The following is a 19,866-nucleotide window of genomic DNA, read 5'->3' as shown; positions in this document are numbered from 1 at the left end:
GAGGAAGTTGCATAGAGAATTTCATAAGGTCAATATGGAAAACCATGCCTGATTTAATTGTTTGTCTGGGTCAATAATAAGTTTCCCAAAATTCTGTGTTGGGTTTTTTTCAAGGAAAGTGAAAGGAAGATATTGATGTCATCTTGCCCACGGATTCCAACATTCCCCTCAAAGCACAATGTGCTTAGGAGGTGCCATTTGTATTAATCTGTTCTGAGTGCCGTTTCCCCAAGAGCCTGGCTCCAGGCAGACACCAGGTGCACATTCCCCTTCCAGGCCCTCAGTGGTGCTGCCTGCAGCAGTGAGCTGAGCCAGGTCCAGCCAGCTGCCCTGAGCAAAACAGGCTCTCACCTGGCTGTGGCTGCAGTCACCTGCCTGCAGGGACATCCCTGCCCCTGCAAGTGCAGCTCTTGCTCTGCCTTAGCCTAGTGCACAGCATTTTAAGGCAGCATCATGGTGGCTTTTTGGAGAGACAAAACTCAACTTCTGAATTTCTCCGAATTTTCCGAATTGGGGACGTTCTGTTTCACACATGAGTGATGATTTGTGTGATTCTTGGTGGTGGTCTACATAGATCCTAAGGGAATATTTAAGATTGAATACCTGGGGTGTGAGGACTGGCATTAGAGAGTCAATTTTGGAATTTGGTGCCACATCTGCTTTGGGCTGGCACAGAGAAACTCAGGTGAGACAGGTCTGGTTGCTGGAAGGGTACAGGGTGCCTTTGCAACATGCTCCATAAAGGACCAGTTAGGGACTGGGCTTTTACACAGAATCAGAGAATATGGGAGTTTGAAAGGGATCGACAAGGATACGCAAGTGCAGCTCTGTCCCCAAGAATCCCCCCGGGTACCTGTGGTCCTTGTCCAAATGCTTCCTGAGTTCTGCAGGACTTGGTGCCGTGAGCCCACTAAGTTGTGGGGAGCCTTTCCCAATGCCTGACCACCCTCTGGGTGAAGAACTCTTACCTCATTTTCATCTTCATCTTTGGTCATGGTTTCAGGTACTTTTTGTTAGAAGTCATTCAGGGGTGTGATTTTAGGAGGTGTTTTGCTTGAATGCTGTGGGAAGTTTCTGTATCTCCATCGGATTGAACTTCTCAAAACATTAGCAGTGCCTTCACTCTAGAACTGGCACGTTTACACTGTTCTATGGAATTGAAGTGTGTGATGTTTGTGCAATTAGGTTTGCAGGCCAAACTGAGAGAGGCATGGTCCAAGGAACAGCAAGTGGAGAAAGGCATTAAAAGTTGGACCTACATTGACAGATTGAAGGAGCGTGTCAAGAAAGGTCAGTCTCTGTGTGTGGCATGGAAGAGACAAAGTTCCTGGATTTCTCACCAGTTCTCATGAAGTCTCCATCAGCCATCAAGCATGAGTTCCTGGTTTCAGAACAGTGCCTGGTGTGTCATATCCCCTCCCTCAACCTGCTGGCCACGCTTCCCCTGATGCAGCCCAGGACACGGTTGCCTTTCTGGGCTGCCAGCACACCTTGCCAGCTCATGCCCAGCCTCTGATCCAGCAGCACCTCCAAGTCCTCCCCACCTTCATCCCCAAGCGTGCCTGGGTGCCAGGGCATGTCCCAGACCCAAAGACGCAGCACTTTGCTCTTGCCCTGGTTGAACCTGATGAGGTTCCCAGGGCCCTACTGGCCAAGGTTTTCCACGTCCCTCTGGATGGCATCCCAGGCCTCCGGTGTTGGGAAATTTGCTGAGGGTGCATTTAATCCCACTGTCCGAGTCATTCTTGACATAGCCAATGCTTGGGCTTACAAATTGGGAAATCATATCAAAGCAGCATGCATAAAAGTAATTCTTCATAAATACCACCCCTCCTATATCACTCACTCCTTTACCAGGTATTTTTAATGACTGTTGCTTCCTAATGCTTTACTGTTTGCATCTTTGCTGATCCATAAATGCTGAACAAACAGAGTTTCAACAGTGTCAGTACATCCTTTTGAATCAACTTCCTTGCTGTTTCCCAACCCCCCATCTGACAATTGTTCCTCTGTTTTTCCTTTACTGAAGTGAAAATTCCCGAGCTCAGGAGAGCCCCACACAGCTCTCCAGACCTTGCTCCTGAGAGGAAGAGAACGATGCCCACGAACCCTGCCAAATTCTTCCAGAGACCTTTCAGGACTGTTTCTCAACATCCCATCAGAGATCGGGTGATTCATTTACTGGCTCTGAAGAATTACAAGAAGGCAGAGCTACTTTCTCACTTAGAGAGAGAGGGAATTGTGGAAAAGGACAAGGAATCCCTTGGAACGATCCTTCAGGAGGTGAGATCCTGGAGCTGCTGCTGGCAATGCTACCTCTTAGCTGTCTTACTTCAGGGTTTCAATCAGAAATTAAGGAGACGCTAAGGAAATGCTCCCTGTTTACATTTTTCCATCAGCTTGACCCAGTTTTCCCCCAATGGCAAGTCCATGTGAGGAAAGAAAGAAACCTTCCAAACTTCGGAGGCATTGTTGTTGTTTTTCTAGAATGGCTGGCAATGATACATTCTTTGTAATGCTGTTGCTTCTCATGCCTTTTTTTTAATCCTCACGCTTCTCCTTGCACTGTTTAACTGCTTCATGGAGTAACTTGACAGGGTGAAACTCTCAACTAGGTGAAACAGTTAGCTGAGGCCCTTAAAATATCCTGGGACAAGTTTCAGAGGAGAGAATTTTGGTAGCTGCATAGGGCAGCATTTCACTTGAATGGAGTTGGTGGCCTCTCAATGGTACCTGGCTTCTGCTGGGATCCGTGGGGATTGCCTTCCAGGGAAGGGTGTTCCAGGCAAATCCCCCATGATAGAGGTGGTGGCCCAGCTTTGAGCACAGTGGTTCTTTGCTGTTGTGTGGATTGAGTCTTCAGCTTCCTTGGAACCCTATTATTATTCAGTGACTTTTCCTGTTGTCCTTTTAGTTCTGCTGGTTTTCTTTATCACTTGATGTGCTTATTTCTTTATCATTCATACAATTGACATTGATTGCAGGATGCAGTGGCTGTTTCCTTCCTTTTTCAATACTCCCCATCCCTGTAGGCTGTTGCTGAATTATGCAAGCCTTAAGTAGCATCTCAAGTGGCAATATTTCCTTTTTAGCTATGAAAGAAGGGATGCTAGGATTTCAGAGCTCAGCTCCTTAGAGGGTAAGAGGTGAAAAAAATGTTACCTTTCTCTTTCTTTATGTCAATGTTTAAGGAGATTTTGAAGGAGTATTTTCTTGTTTGCAGTGTGAACTGCCTCAAGGTACTGGTTTGCATTCTGAAAGGCCTGTGTGAACAGCACTTCATCCTGAAAACTGTTATTCACCTTTTTCTCAACTTCAAAGGGAGGTGGTGTTGGTTTTGGATGAAAAACCAGTTGGGTGAATTTGCTGAGCTCTTATACTCCCAGCCTTCCTTCTTCCAACACAGCCTTAGCTCTGCTTTTAGGAAGTGAATTCCTGATTCTGGGTATCCTGGTTACTTTTAAACTGTTGAAGTGTAGCTCTAGGCAGATTATCTCATACAAGTGTTCCATAGAAAGCTGAAGCTTCCTCTGAGCAAGCCCTTGAGAAAGAGAAGCACTTCTGTTTGCAGAGACAAATGCCAGCATCCTGTGGTGCAACATGGGATGGTGAAAATGTGCCCTGTTAGAGGCCCAGGCTGTGCTCTGCCATGGCAATGCAGCTGGGTGAAACAAGAGGGCAGCCGGAGTCCTCCTGAGGGTGGAAAAATAGGGATTTGCCCGTGGAGATGATGTTCTTCATGTCCTACTCAAAAGAAAAGGAAACAGAAAGGAAAAACCTGGCCTGTCCATGTATTTCAAATGGGGAAGACTGAGACTTCTGGCATAGTGTACTTTGACTCTCAAAGCTGTGTTAAAGACCAAAACTCCTGGATGCCTGGTGCAGGGAGAGGTTTTTGTAGTGTCCATTTCCTCCTTTGCTTACAGCAGTTAGGCATTTACTTACATCCAAATTTCTACAGCCCAAATGGACCACGCCTGTTAAATCTTGTTGCCTCTTACATGTCAGCTGCTCCGTTCTTCACATTGAACAAAAGTCCTGGAAATCTGGTGCATGATTTCCTTTTCAGCTTTGCTTTAGCTTTGCAGTACCAGCCTTACGTGTGTAGTCTGCCTTCAGGTGTAATGAACATGTATGTTTGAATTGTCTGTCCTTAGGTAGCCAACCTGGATGCAAATGAGGATTCTTTCAGTCTGAAGGAACATTTCTTTAAAGACATTCAGGAAGATTGGCCTGGCTACAGTGAAAGGGATAGACAGACATTGGAGGTGACCCTTTCTCAGTAAGTTCAGTCAGGACAACGAGCATTTCAGAAAACCCTCTGGGGAAATGAAGGTCTGTTTTTCCTGTGAGGGAAGAGCCATGACTGTTGATATTTTTGCCTTGTAATGTGAAATGTTGGACCATGCTTACAGAAAAGCAGCTGCATCTCAGAATGCCACCAGTACCAGCCCGTCACCATCTCTGGGACCTTCTGAAAGAGATCCTCCACCCAGAACTGCTCAGGTATTTTGTGAATATTTTAAACCTTCTCCCCCATGTCTGCTGTTTTATCCCACTTGCTCTTGATGTCCAAGCTGTGATGTGAAGCAGTACTGTTGTCTTTATATCATATGAACCTGGAGCATGCACTTCTAATGGGATTCCTCTATGCTTTTCAAGATGGTTGCAATGTCAAAGCCTGCAACAAGCTTGCACACATGCCTTGTTTCTCATGGTGCATAGGGAACTCTGCTAAGGACAAGATGTGGACATGGTTTTGGTTCCTGGCCGTGTCTGTGCGGGCTTCTTGATGATATGGCAGCTCTAGTACTTGAAACATGCACACACACGCCAGTGCTACTGTTTGAAGAGAAATCTTAGGGAAGTCAGGAATAAGGACAAATTCCAGGAGTGAGGCATTTGTAGGAAACTTGTTTTTCTCTCCTAAGCAGCACTTAGGCCCCCATTTTTGTTCCATGGGTGAGGAGGGAACTCCGAGTCATGAGGCAATGCCTTGGACTTGTCAGGCTTAAAATCAAGACATGGCCTGTTTTCTTAGCAACACAAGAGGGCAAGGCAAACCCTTTGAAAGTATCTTGGAAAATGCTGCATAAAAGATTCCTTTTCTATACCTTAAAGAATTCCCTTTAAACAGAGGAGGGAGGACACAGCTCTGCCTTCCCCTTCTCTCTGTTGTTATCATCTCTGCTCTGGACACGCTGTGACCGGCAGCCACCGGCGGCTTCTTGGGGCAGCTTTAGGGAATGGTGTGGGTGTGTGACAGCAAGAGCTGAGTGTGTTCCTGGCGTGTCTAGGCAGAAACAGGGAGCAAGATAAAACCAACCTGAGCTCCCCGTTTTGGGGAAGCCTTTGACAGAGGTGCTGAAGGGAGTGTCTTTCTCCCAAAGGCTGTGAGCCACAGAGCAGGAGAAAGACTTGCTGAATACTCAGGGGAGAAAGTAGGATCGAAATAGAGAACATTTTTAGCTGCAGCAGCTCCTCATATTGCAAGTCTTTTTAGGTAAGAAAGGTGTTTTTCCAGCCATTGCCAGTTCAGAAATGCTGCTTTTTCAGAATGGGAGCAAAACTAATTGGGATCATCTTTGCAGAAACGACCTCTGGCTTCTGACTTTCTCCATCCTGTGATGAGCAAGAAGCAGAGGATTGACCAAGAGCCCAGTGATGTCCAGCCAGCAGCTGGTGGCCACGCTCCTTCTTCCTTGGACCTGCCTTCCACATCCTGCTCAACTTTGAACCTGCCTCCAAGTGTCAGCTCCCTTTCAACCTCCACCCCTGAAGTAAAACAAATAAGTAGCATTCAGACACATTCTGGATTCCCAGGGTCTGCCAGGGTGCAGGGGAAGACTCCCAAATCCAAAGGTGAGAAAAGAGAATTCAACAGGGTGTCAAACATCCCACGCTTTGGATTTTTATAAAATGCTTGCCATGATCAAAGCCAAAGAGATGAGCAGAGAGCACAGGCAGAAAAGGAGTCACACAATCCAAGTGCCAAGGGTATTAAACAGAGGGACCACTTTTAGCTATGCTTCCATTTAATTTTTACTGGATATTTGTATGATTCTTTAGTCTTATCCAGCCTCTCATTCACCGGCACCTCCAAGTGCTCCCCACCTTCATCCCCAAGCCTGTCTCTGGTGCCAGGGCATGTCACAAACTCAAAGATGCAGCACTTTGCACTTGCCCTGGCTGAATCTGATGAGGTTTCCTGAGCCCCAGTTCCCAAGCTTGTCCTCGTCTCTCTGGATGGCATCCCAGACTCTGGTGTTGGCAAACTTGCTGAGAGTGCATTTAATCCCACTGTCCATGTCATTGTTGACACAGCTCCATGCTTGAGCTTACAAACTGGGGAAATCGTATAAAAGCAGCATGCATAAAAGGAATTTTTCACAAAAAGCTCCCATCCAGTACCACTCCTTTACCAGCTTTTAAGGACTGTTTCTTTTTATTTCTTTACTATTTGGATTCTTGTAGACCTGTGAATGCCGAACCATTAGAGGTTCAACAGCCTTGGTACATCCTTTTGTCCCAACATCTTTGTCTTCTCCAGACGTCCAGTTTGAACTGTTTGTTTCTGGTTTTCCCTCCCTTTAGGAGAAAAAGCAGAGGTGAGAGGAGCCCAAGAAAACAATTCAGGGCCTGTGCCTGAGAAGAAGAGGATGATGCCGGTGAGGCTTGCAGACATCGACTGGAGCGGCTGCGCTGCTGTTTACGGCCGGCCCTACAGGGACAGGGTGATTCATTTACTTGCCCTGAGGGATTACAAGGAGCCAGAGTTGCTTGCTCGGCTGCAGAGAGATGGAGTCAGGCCAAAGGACAAGGATTCCCTTGGAAAGATCCTTCAGCAGGTGAGATCTTGGAGCCTGCGCCAGCAATTCTTCCATCATGCTGTTCTGCTGTTCATAATTGTACTACTTCCTCACCTGTTCAAATTAGAGGCTTTTCCAATTCTCCTTCAAGTTAAGTTCCACTGCTATTTCTTTCTGATAGGCTTTTGTAAGAGGAATAACCATGGAAAGATGCAGTAGCTCCTTCTTTCCTATTTAAAAATTCCCCATAGCCGTAGGCGGTTGCTGAATTATGCAAGCATTATTATATCAAATAGGATTGTTTCCTCCATGGCCAGGAAAAAGCATTGTGGAACCTAGTCAAAGAACTCAAATTCCATGTGGATGCAGATTCAGATGATCCCACAGTGACTTTTGAGAACTCATTCCCTGAACCTGGGCAGTTTGTTGCTGGGTTTGCCCAGGGCAGTGGCCGGGCTTTTTCACCCTGAAGACATTCCCAATATAATGAGAGCCATGTTCTGCCATCCCAGCTGAAGTAGCTCCTTTAGATTGCTGTAGTTTGCATATAGGTGTAGTGAACATTTGTTTTCCTGAATGTCTGCCTGTAGGTAGCCAACCTGAATGCAAAGGATAATTCCTTCAGTCTGAAGGAACATCTGTTCCAAACCCTTCAGACTGATTGGCCTGGCTACAGTAAAATCGATAGAGAGAATTTGAGGCTGATACTTTCTAGGTAAGTTCAGTCTTTTGGGGAAGGAAAAGAGCCTTTGGAGAAAAAGCCCAGGGAAATGAAGCCGGGATTCTTAGAATATGCTGCCCCAGCAGAGGCCCATCACGGTGATGGAATGCAGCTCCTGGCCCTGCACAGGACACCACAGGCATCACACCCTGTGCCCAAGAGTGTTGTCCAAACTCTTCTTGAGCTCTTGGTGCAGTGGCCACTGGCCTGGAGAGCCTGTTGCAGGGCTCAAGCTCCCTCTGGGGCACAAATATTTTCCTGATATCCTGCCTAAAGCTCCCTCAACGCAGCTTCATGCTGCTTCCTTGAGACCTGACACTGAGGACTCTGTTTTCTATACAAGGAAAGAACTATGACAGTTGATATTTAGGCCTTCTAACATGAAATATTGGACCATCCATACAGAAAGTCAGCTCCATCTCAGAACCTCACCAGCAGCAGCCAAGCAACATCTCCAGGGCCTTCTGAGAGAGATGCTCCAGTAAGACCTGCTCAGGTATTTTGTGCATTTTTAACATTCTGGACTGTAAATTTCAGCGGACTTGCTGGTGGTGTAAAAGCTGTGGTGGAATGTGCAGGAGCAGGCCTAAGCATCTTTTGCCTCAGACATTCTGAGTGCTGTAACAGGAAGGGTGTGACAAGAAGAGAGGATCCTGCAGGGGTGGAGCAGCATTGTCCTGAGCCAACTTTCTGCTCTGCCTGGAGACTTGAGCTCAGTCCCCAGCCTCAACTCATTCCCTGGAGAAGGGCTCCAAGGGCTGGCTCTTCATGTGTGACAGAACTGCATAAAAAAAATCTCCTGTGCAATGGAGGCTGCACGAGGCTGAGGCAGACGGGGCCCTCTCACTGCCTTCTCCCTTCTCCCTCTGTCTCCCTGTCCCTCTCATTGTTGACCCCAGCTCTGCACTATCCACATGGCTGGACAAAGCACAGGATCTACAGAATGGTGATATTCCCTCAGTCCCTGCTCTGCCTTAATTTCTCTCCTCCCTCCCTGTGCCTGGGCACAGCATGGCTGTCCTGTTCTGCTCCATCCTCGGCCCTGAGCTTTGCTGTGCTTGTGGGGAGCTTGTGGCCGTGTGCTGTGCCTTGTGAGGCAGCACCTTTGAGAAGCTCCTTGGGAGGAGCTGAGAGATGAGTAAAGGGCCCTGAGCAACAGGAAGGGCTTGTTGGGAACCACTTGTGAAACTCTCTTGTACAAATGGAAGGGCTTGTAAGCCAACAGCTTTTGAGTCTGCAGAGTGGGGAGCCTGCTGGATTTAAGACAGCTGTACCTAAAAGCACAAGAGTTTCTTGACATGTGGCTGCTGTCTGTGTTCATCCTGATGAGAATTCACAACCAACCATCACACCCTGTACTGCTGGGTTGTAATAGTGATGTAATAATCTTCTTTTTAACACATAAAACTCTAAAACAGCCAGGTTCCTCTTTAATGAATCATGTGGGTGTGTGACAGCAAAAGCTGAGTCTTTTCCTGGTGTGTGCAAGCAGGAATTGGGACGTAGACAAAACTTACTGGGCATCCCCATTTTGGGGAGGCTTTGCTGGAGCTGCTGAAGGCAGTGTCTACTTCCCAAAGCCTTTTAGCAGTAGACTTGGAGAAGGACTTGCTAAGTCCTAAGATGAGACAGTAGGAATGCAGCAGAGCAGATATTTACCTGCAGGTCATCCATGTTTGACAGCTAGTTTGAATTAAAAAGGATGTGTTTTCAACCTTTGCCATTTCACAAATGCTGCTTTTCTAGAATGGGAGCAAAAGCTGATCCTGATCATAGATGAATGAATTATTTTGCTGTTGTTGCAGAAACGGCCTCAGGCTTCTGGCTTGACCAGTCCTGTGAGGAGCAAGAAGCAAAGGATGGAGCAGTAGCCCAGTTACGTCCAGGCAGCAGCTGGTGGCCACTCTTCTTCCTGGCTGCTGCCTTTGACATCCCATTCTACTTCCAACCTGTCTCCAAGTCTGGGCTCCATTTCCCCTGCACCCTTAAGGTTTCAAGAAAAAGACAAATTTGGAGTTCTAGAATGCCAGCCCTTGTGTGCAGACGACTAGCATGTGCAAAGAGATGTGAAGAGAGCTGGGGGGCTGAATCAGCACTGTCCCTTGGATTTCAATGAAGGTATTAATGTGCTGCTTTTCCTAACTCCAGTGTGGATACCGGTGGATTAAAATTTGATTATTAAGAGAAGCTTCTGTATGAATTAAGGTGCAAGCAAGGCCATATTTCAGAGTTAATACTACAGACATTATTTACAAGTAAATGTGAACTAGGGAGATAGAAAGAATAAAGGAGGAGGTGGGCCAGGTGGGGGGAAGTGCTGAGATGAACACCGAGGTGGGTTAGGCCCGGACGGGCCCTCCCTTCCTGCAGTGCAGTTGCACAGGCTCAGCTGCAGCAGTGGTGCTGCATCCCCTCATCGAATTTGCAGCGCAGGAGGGGAGGGAGAAGTGTGTGTGTGTGTGGTACAAAAGACTGGAAATTGCTCCCAGCTTGTGTCAGAGCAGGGATGTTGGCAAGGGCAGTCAGGCCTCCTGCGGCTCTGGGGCTCTGGGGCAGCTGCAGCCTTTGGAGCAGGCGCGGCAGGGCCCTGGGTCACACTGGATACAGCCAGGGATGCTCCGTGCAAGGCTGAGGGCAAGGCTGGCCCTGCAGAGGAGCAGTGCAGTCAGGCCTGTGCTGGGGCTCTTGCCAGCAAATGTCACTGGGCAGAAGGCAGCAGTGCAGGCTACTGCTTCTCAGGTGCCTCCCAAAATGTTGAAAGGCATCTGTAGTTTTCTTTTCAAAATTATCCTGCACGCCAGTCATATGCATCTGGCCTGGGATGCATCCTTGGCACAAGTTGTTTTCAGTCCTGGTATTGAATTTCATCTTGTTAAAGATTTACTGCCTATAAATAATAATATCAGGATGGTTTAAATTGTTTATTCCCTTGGGGAGGGAGATTTTGTCATCCAAAAAGAACCAGGTCTTCAGGTCCAGAGGAGCAGAAGCATTGGTGTGAGAGTCTTGGGAAGTGGCATCTATTGTTCTCATTGGCACTTCATCTTGGATTTGTATCATGATCTTGATAAACCACGCTTGTGTTGGTTTCAGGGAGAAGGGAGTGAAGAAGGTTTGACTTCCATCAGTGTCTTTAGGCATTAATGAGTTTTGGCCTCCTTAGGAGTTATATGGTTTGGGTTGTTGTTGTTCTTGTTTCAGACTTGTCTAGAGTTTGGTTCTAGGTCTGTATTACAACAGCCTCAGTTTTCAAACTTCCCAGAAGGACGGTGGCTCACAGAGAAAAATAGCTCAAATGTCAAACTGAGAGTATTTGTACTGTTTTACATGAATAAAACAAACTGGCCAGGCGTGGTAACCTCTGAGTATGCCTCCAGGCTCTTTTAAAGCAAAGATCATGAAATTCTAAACTCTGCGGAAATGTTGGCATGCCCTAATTTTCTTTTGATTTCTCCTTCCCAGGGTAGTCCCAGCTACTCTGAGATGAAGAGCAGGTGCCAGTACCTCCACAAGAAGCTGATCCACATTGAGCAATGAGTGTCTGAATTTGGCCAGCAGCAAGAGAAGTCCTGGCACCGGTCGTCTGCATCAGCAAGGGAAAATCTCTGAACTCCGGCTTTTTTATTTTGAAAGAAGATTAGTTGTTTTAGGGTTCTTCAACTTATCAATGAGGAGATAATTATTTGTTAAAAACATAGGATTAGCTCCTCTAGGATTGTAGAAGTTAGCTTTGAACTGTAGTAATAAAAAAGTTGCATGATTTTTAACTCCTTCTTTTATTGTCACTTATATCATATTGGGAGTGTCGTTCTTCTGGTCAATTCTTCTCTTCAAGACTTAGGTTTGCCCACTGAATGAGTTGTGTCTGTAGAGGGTGTTAGCCCGCTGCCTCTACTGTGAAGTGGTGCACATTTTAAGAAAAGATTGCAGCAAATAGAACTTCTTTATGATTAGAAGAAGCCTGTTTTCCGATCTTTCTTGTTAATTTAAGATCTTTGCCTGAAGTGGTGGAAGGTGTAGAGGTTTGGACAACCCCCTGTCCCCACATCACCTTGTTCTGGAGGGTTACAGAGGAGTGCACATGGGCTGCTCTAAGGTCTCAGCTGAAGCAGCTCTCAGGACTGCTTGTAAATCATGGCCTCACCTTGTCAGTGAGCCAAGGAATATCAGATCTTTGCAAGAGTTTTGTAAAACAAATGGAGAAGTGTTGGAGGCAAGGAATTCAATGGGTTTTAAAGAGAAATTGGGTTCAGGTGTCCCTATGGAAATGCTGTCCATTTCTTTGCATATTTTAAACTGCTCTGTCTCAACCAGCCTTTCTAGAGAGACACAGATGTTGGTTCCTGCACAGACCTATGGGGACTGACGCCGGCAAGGAGGCCTGTTCACAGACACGAACAGGACTGGGCTGCTGTGGAAAGTGCCTCCAACTGTTTTATTTTTCAGTATCAGTCTCATTACAGGATTATGACAATGGGAAGATGCTAGCAGCTCACATTCCAGGCAGCAGGCCAGAATACTTAATGTTACAACTTACTTTATAAGCTTCTTGTCCAATCACACAAAGCAAAAGCATATTGGCGGTAGCTCGATCCAATCACCATAAGCACATGTGCCTTTGGTTAAAACAATGCTTGCTTATTTGGAATACAATACCTACTTGTACGCCTTCAAACACAACACACAGAGCTCCATTATTAAGCTTTAACCTTCCTAATATCTTGCTAGATAAGCTTTCTGCAACTTAGAGAGCTATTCAGACAAGCATTAATATACAGGCCATTGTTCTATTTGCCCTTGCTTTTTCTACAGTTTAAATAATTTTTCTGCTGACCTATCTCATGGCTGCTGCTTTAGCTCTACTCACAGTTCTGCTGTATCTGAGGCCTGCCTTTTGCAGCTATCCCCAAAACCCTCTGATTTTGTGGATTCCCACAGGGACTTTGAAGTCAAGTCCTTTTCCTAAGTTTCCTGCCATTTATTTATTTAGCTGAAATGGTAGACCAGTTATCATCAAAGCCATAACCTCTTTTGGGGAAAAACAGGAAATTGAAGGAGGATAACATTTGGGAAGACTCAGTAGGACTGTGAATGCTTCTTTCTTCCTTGGAGAGTATGCTACCAATTCCTGAGTTGTTTCCATGCAATGGTGTTGAGCCCTCATACCTGAGAGACCTTGAGGTGTTTTGTGATTGAACAGCTGAGCCATCGTTGCCCTTCTGTTCTCCTTCAAGAGAAGTTCAGCAAAATGTCACCTCTTAAATGCGGAAATTTGGGTCCATTTTTGCCAGGGTCAGGAGTTGCTCCTACAGCTCTGCAGTGCAGCAGCCCCAGGAACGCTGCCATGGGGGACATGGGGTGAATTGTGCTGGGGAACTGTGGGAACCCAGGAAATTCTTCTGGCTGCTCTGGAGGACTGCAGACCCTGTCAGGGGGCTCAGAGACCTTGGCCCAGAGCCCAAGGCCCCTGTGCCTTTGATTTAGCTCTTGGAAAAAACCATTACCCAACCTTGTATGAGGAATTACAAGCCACGAAAGTTAAAGTAGAAGGATAGTGAATTTATCACAGGGTAGACAAATGGATTTTTGGGGTTTTTAGAATGGGGGTTCAGGGGGCAAGATGGAGGAATCTGGGCGTGTCCAGCCTTTCTCCTCCTTCTTCTTGGCCTCCAACTTCTGCTGTGATGTTGGCACTTTTAGATTGGTAGAGAGTAGAAGCTCACTGTCTAACCTAGATGATCAATATTGGAAAGTAATTGTAACTATTGTACACCAAGTTTTTAGTATAAAAAGATAACACCGCCCAGGTGCAGGCAGAGTGCCTTGGACTGTCTTGCTGAGTGGATCTCGGCAGGACAGGAGAAAGAAGTTTATAGATAAGATACAATAAACAACCTTGAGAATGAGAAATGAGGAGCTCTGACTCCTTCTTCAACCGCCAGGCAGGGAAAAGAGACTTTCTAACTCTTCTTGGGGTCACTCTGACCAGCGAGAGACCCCGAGAGGGAGCCTCCAGTTGGCCTGGGGGCTGCTGCTGCTTGACAGAGCAAGCAAGAGTGCTGCTGGCCAAAGGGTGAGCTGAGAATGAGGATTTTTCATGGTGACCCCTTCATGATTGATCTTTCCTTTTATGGAATTTCTTCTAACTAATTCTACACATCATAAAAAAGTTATATTTCCATGCTTTTACACGTCTAATCTTCATGTTCTCGGCTGTTTCTATTTGCCCCTCCAGTTCCCTGTGTGTCGGGGCTGGCTTCCCTAGGGGGCAGGTGTATCAATGTCCTGGTCCCATCCCCTTTTATTGCTGCAGGAGTGCTTGGGAACACTTCAAATGGTCCTTTCCACTTTTCTTTAAGTGCCTCCTTGCAGTACTTTCTGACATAGACACTGTCCCCAGGTTGATGAGGATGTACCAGGGCATCCAAAGTCATCAGGGATGCTCATACCCAAAGTTTCTGCAGAGATGAGAGCACTTTTCACAAAGATGGTAAGAAAGGACTTCAATTATCGTTTCCTATCACATGACTGCCTCTATCTGGATGGGATAGGATCATGGTAAGGTCTTCCATAGAGCGTTTCACGTGGGATGACTTTTTCTTTAAAAGCCACTGGAATTCTGATCTCAGCAGTGGCAGGGGAAGAACTTTTGCCCACTTTAGTGATGTTTCCTGGAAAATTTTACTCATTTCTCTCTTTCGACTCTGATTTTTTCTCTCAGTCTTGATGCTGGGATAAGACCTCCATGGGCAGAGTAGGTCTCATTTAACTGCGAGTGTTTTGCATAAATTTTGTATACTCTCAGCTATGAAATGAGAATCTTAATCTGCTGGCATTCCAAAAGGAATCCTTAATCAGAGTATTATTGATTTTTGACTGGAGGTCTTTCCCTAGCTTTGTTGATGGGACAAGGAAAAGCCTCTGGCCATGCAGAAAATGTGTCCACTAAACCCAATAAGTATTTATATGTACTTTTTATTAACTCAGAAAATTGTCCTTGTCGTTAATATCTGGTACTACTTCCCTGTTTTGGGATCCCGAAGGGCAGTCTTTTGTAAAACTGTGCATTGATCTATAAGCAGAGTTTACATTTCAGTTGTCACCGTCCTTGTCAGCCTAACACTAAGGAGCTGCCTTTCCAAATTGTCTCCTGTACCTTCAAGACCCCAATGGGTTTCTTTGTCTTCTCTAGTTTATGTCATTATTGCTTGAGGCACTCTAACTTGTTGATTTGTTGATATGCATGACACTTAAGGACTAAATCAGACATTTAAGGATTTTGCTGAATGATTGTTTTCATTGTGGTGTTCTGTGTCTGATTTGGAAAGGCTCACAGCTTTGGAAAGAATTGCCAAGCAGATGCTTTGTTCTGCCACCTCTCCAGCAGTTTGGTCTGCTCATCAGTCTCCTGGGCTTGTCTGAACTGCTGAGCTTTGCAGTGCATTATTGCAACTTCAGCAGGGAACTGGATGCTCCCAAAGCTGTCCCTGTTTGATTGGAGATGCTGATTCCTTGCAGAAGGATTGAGGAGCACAGCAGCATTCAAGACAGTAGCTGTCCTTAGCACCATGTCTTTTGTTCCAGGAGTAGCCCCTGTTACTTTAGGAAAACCAGTGAGCTCCTTTTTGCTCTACACCAGACATACCCATGTGTGGCACATAAACTGACATTTTTTTCCCATTTACTTTCATGCCTATTCTATCAATCAGGACTGTGGTGGCTCCTGCTCTCAGGTGCACTGGCCACCCCTTGGAGACAATGTTTTCTTAGATGTTCTTCTAAGAATAATGCTCTTTTCCACAGGGTGCTTTCCTGCATTCCCAATCTTTGAGATAAATATGGAGTTACTGTGCAAGGCCAAGGCACTCATGTATGAACAGTGCAAAGGGATCAGTCAAATCAGGTATCTCCACTGCAGAGGCTGTCATCAATGTCTTTTTAAGATATGGAAAGGCTGTTGAACATATTGGAGTCCACTATAACACCTGATGGGATTCCTTTCATGGTCAATACAAAGGCTTTTCCAACAGTCCCTAACTGGGGATCCATAACCATCACAATCCAGTCATTCCCAAAAAGGGACACAGTTGTTTTACAGATGTCGACTCTGATGTTTGAGAAAGTGCTTCCTTCCTTTCTGTCCCTAAAATGATCTTTCCTTGTGAGTGTGGCAGCCAGGGAAGCAAACATGGGCAGATATGGACATGGTCTTGAAGACAAAGACAAGACTTGGTGACATGGGAAATGAGCTTTGGATGGTAATATTCAAGCCATTTTCAATGCCATGCTTTTATTCCCTCTGCCTGTAATGGGTTCTTTGTTGCCAGCTGCCTGAAATCAGGAGTAAGCTTGGGTATGGGGAAAAGGGAAAGTAAAATGATCAAAAGCTGAGTATAAAATATTTTTCCAGATGCGTCAGTAATTTCAATGGCCACCTGGAGTCAGCACAACTGTCAGCCTGGAATTGTGTTCATGGTCCTCCCTGGTCTTTCCATGTCAGCTCCTGCTGCAGAGCAGCCAGGGGGCCTGGGCATGCTGCCGGCTTGTTTCCTTTGAGGAGATTGAGATGAGGAAAGGTCGGGGGGTTGTGTCAAAGAGATGATATTTGAGTGCCCGTGTACGTGCTGGAAGCCTCAGAGACTGAGGGGCCCACGACAGGATTGCCCAGAGCTGTCAGGGCTGCACATTGCTGCCCTGGTGAGAGGTGTTCAGCTGCTCCTTTGCCTCAGAGAGAGCCAAGTGCAGCACTTCTGTGCAGAAACACTTCATTAGCCCTGGTTTGCACAGCTGCAGCTACTGGGCTCGGTGGGGTGCCCCTTTCTGCACTTGGGAATGAGCAGAGTCAGTGATGGGACAGGGCAGGGCATTCCCTACCTGTGCCCATTGTGAAATCCCTCTGCCCCCACTGTGTCACATCCCACTCCTCAGCGACATCCCGGCCAGCCTGGAACATGGAACTCCCCGTTTCCAAGGACACGTGGCCATTGTCACCGGCACAGGGCAGGACTGCTCAGAGCCTTCGGCGGCTACAGTGAGAGCGGAGGTGTCAGAGGCACAGTGAGTGTTGTTCCAGCTTGGCTGGTGCCAGCACCCGTTGTTCAAGAGGCCGATCCACCCAGTAAGTGGAGGTAATTATTTACAGTCCTGTGCAGAAAGGGGGGCTCAGGGACAAAGTCACAAAGCCAGCACCACGAGAATCCAGAGCGTCTTAGTATTTATATATTTGAGCAAAGAAAGTAATTAGTGTTCATTGCCTGCAAGTTCCCTCATTCTGTCCATAATGAGCTTCTCACTTCTCATGCTCATTAGTCTGCATGCTCAGTCTCTTGCTTCTTCTTAGTGAGAGGTTTCTTGAGTGGGTGGCCATGGTCCGGCCCTGCTGGAATGGCCTTTTACCCTGCCAGAGCTGATTCAGCACACTTGCTGCATTGCCTTTATCAGTTTGTTCCTTTTCTCAGAGGTTCTGTGAAATGTCCTTGTGCCCATAATTTCTGCATTCTTTGTGTCCACCATCAGTGGTACACCCTTCTTCCCAAGCCTTGCTGACCTTTCCTCTGTCTGAGGCCACTGAAGCCTTTCAAACTCTGCACCTCAACAAGGCAATTCAGCCAAGAAGTCATCTGCCTTTCCAAGGCCTGGCCATCATTTCCAGCTTGTTGGCTACTTCTTGTTTCACGGGAGTCATCTCCTTTCTTGTTGATGAGCCTTGAAAGCTGCAATAGCTAAACATCCAAAACCACATTTTCCTAACAAGTATTTTGCATTGTGCAGATTTTCAGCGGGATCAGTGTCTGTGAGGGAGTGGGAGCAGCCGAGGCAGAGCGGGATGGCGGAGCTGCGGGCCTGGGCAGGATCCAGGGAGTTCCGCAGGGCCCCAATCCGCACTGCGTCCCGCAGGGCCCCCACCAGCACTGCGATGCCCGTCAGGGTGACCCAGGGGTGCCAGGAGCAACAGGTGAGGGGCAGGTGTGGGGCTCTGCGGGTTGGCAGCGGGTGGGGGCTTGGCCATGGTGTTGGTGTCAGGTGCTGCTGAGCCCGCGGGGCCTGTTGGGCAGGGCTGGGGCCCCACTGGTGCTCCAAGGGCCCCTTTGAGGCAGCTGCCCGGGGGAAGCGACTCACAGGGATGACACGGAGGAGGTGCCAGTGGAACTGGGATGTTGCTCTCATGGATGCAAGTGGCTCTCACAGATGACACTGAGGAGGTGCCAGTGAAGGTCAGATATTCTCCAAACGGTGACACAGGGAATTCATACTCTGGTCATGAGTCCTGGCCAAAATGCATGGATTTCTCATGGTTCCAAGTTTGTACTGCACTCACAGAACAGGTCCAGATAAAGGAAATTCTCTAACAGTATTTTCTACTATTAGGAGCATATATAACTGTATTTCTGGCTGTGATGCATAGTGGAGAACTCCAAACACACGTACACCATTTTCAAAGCTTTTCCACTTATTGATACATTTTTATCAAACAAAGAAATTAACCCTCATTAGTTCTAATTTAGAGTTCCATTAAGTAATATTCTATATTTTTTGGTATTTATGTCTCCCTACTCATGCTAATTAATTCTCATTTTTCAGTCCATTTATCATAGCCTTTTAGATTTTATCTCAGCCAATTTTGCCTCCAGACTGAAGCAGATGGATGGCAATAGTTGTTTTTGTTAAAAAAAATGTACTTAGGCTGATAAACATTTTAGTGATTTTTTGAGTTCCAATGGAATGTGACATATTCTGTAGTAAATGATGAATTCAGCCAAGCAACCCAAATTTCATTACATCTGACAAACTGTTTCCATTTCACATCTATGGAAATAATTGCTTCTAGAGCTGAGGAAAAGAGAAAGGATTTTCATGCGTGTTGAGAGTTGAAATTCAGATTGTGCAGATGAAATACTTCTCAGAGCTGACCCTGTGATGTGCTTCCATAGTGCCAAATATATCCCAGTGCTGGGTCCTGCTCTGAGTTCTTGATCATTTTGTGCAGCACTGTCACCAGGAGTGTTAGCTGAGTCAAGCTGGCCAGGTCCATTGTACACAGGCACTTGATTTCAAGGGAAGCCTGTGCCTAGAAATTCCAGCAACTAGGAAAGGATGACTTGCTACTTGAAGGCCTGGCTGCATTAGAGGCTAAGTGAGGGTCGCTCTCTCAGAGCACTTTTGTGGCTGGCTGCTATCAGAGGGAGAACTGTGTCAAAGCAGCTCTTTTTGGTGATGTGATAGCAAGTCTTTGCAAATATAGGTCACGTTGAAAATGGCGGGCATAGTAATTAGCAGTAATGGAGAGTAGGCTGAAGATTTTACAGAAAATTTCTTTCTTATTTTAGCCACATGCCAGCGGGGCGTCGCACAATGGAAGTGTACAGGATGTCAAATTGTATAACCCACTTGGAGGTATGGTTACCTTTCAAATTTTCTCAATGCCTGTAAGATTTTCAACTTGGTAGCTCATTTTTGGAGCTTATTCTCGGGACAGGGGATCTCTTGTGTTCAGAGATCTCAACCTGGAGCTGGTTTGCCCTCAGGTCAGCCTTGCAGTCTCTTGTCACTGCATTTAGCCACTGGTTTGTTTTCCCCTGAGAAAGCCTGCCAGTGCTTCCTTGTTCCCATACTGCTTGATGGGTTGGAATTTGGAGCAGGGAGGTCAAGGTTTGGAACACCTTATGCACTTAATTCACAGACTTGGTAGCTAAGATTTCCGTTCTGAAGTACCTAGGCACTGTCATTATCCATTAAATCTAATTAGGAAATTGAAAGAAAATAACCTTGAGGAAGTCGCATGTAGAATTTCATAAGGTCAATATGGAAAATCATGCTTGATTTAATTTTTTACCTTGGACATTAGCAACAGAATTTTGCCACAATACTACACTGGGTTCTTTTCAAAGAAAGTGAAAGGAAAATATTGATATCCCCACAGATTCCAACATTGCCCTCAAAGCACCTCAAATCACAATGTGCATAGGAGGTGCCATTTGTATTAATCTGTTCTGAGTGCCGTTTCCCCAAGGAGCCTGGCTCCAGGCAGACACCAGGTGCACATTCCCCTTCCAGGCCCTCAGTGGTGCTGCCTGCAGCAGTGAGCTGAGCCAGGTCCAGCCAGCTGCCCTGAGCAAAACAGGCTCTCACCTGGCTGTGGCTGCAGTCACCTGCCTGCAGGGACATCCCTGCCCCTGCAAGTGCAGCTCTTGCTCTGCCTTAGCCTAGTGCACAGCATTTTAAGGCAGCATCATGGTGGCTTTTTGGAGAGACAAAACTCAACTTCTGAATTTCTCCGAATTTTCCGAATTGGGGACGTTCTGTTTCACACATGAGTGATGATTTGTGTGATTCTTG

General features: G+C 46.5%; 1 long non-coding RNA gene across 1 annotated transcript; it reads left to right on the top strand.

Moving 5' to 3' along the window:
- The first annotated feature begins 1,213 nt into the window (after positions 1 to 1,213).
- LOC143692041 (uncharacterized) lies at positions 1,214 to 4,263 on the top strand. The gene is made up of 3 exons (XR_013179904.1): positions 1,214 to 1,290; positions 2,030 to 2,283; positions 4,158 to 4,263. It is a non-coding gene; the product is annotated as an uncharacterized LOC143692041 (long non-coding RNA).
- The last annotated feature ends 15,603 nt before the right edge of the window (positions 4,264 to 19,866 follow it).

This window comes from Agelaius phoeniceus, chromosome Z (assembly GCF_051311805.1).
Source record: "Agelaius phoeniceus isolate bAgePho1 chromosome Z, bAgePho1.hap1, whole genome shotgun sequence".
NCBI lineage: Eukaryota > Metazoa > Chordata > Aves > Passeriformes > Icteridae > Agelaius > Agelaius phoeniceus.
This window is presented reverse-complemented; position numbering and strand designations above follow the sequence as displayed.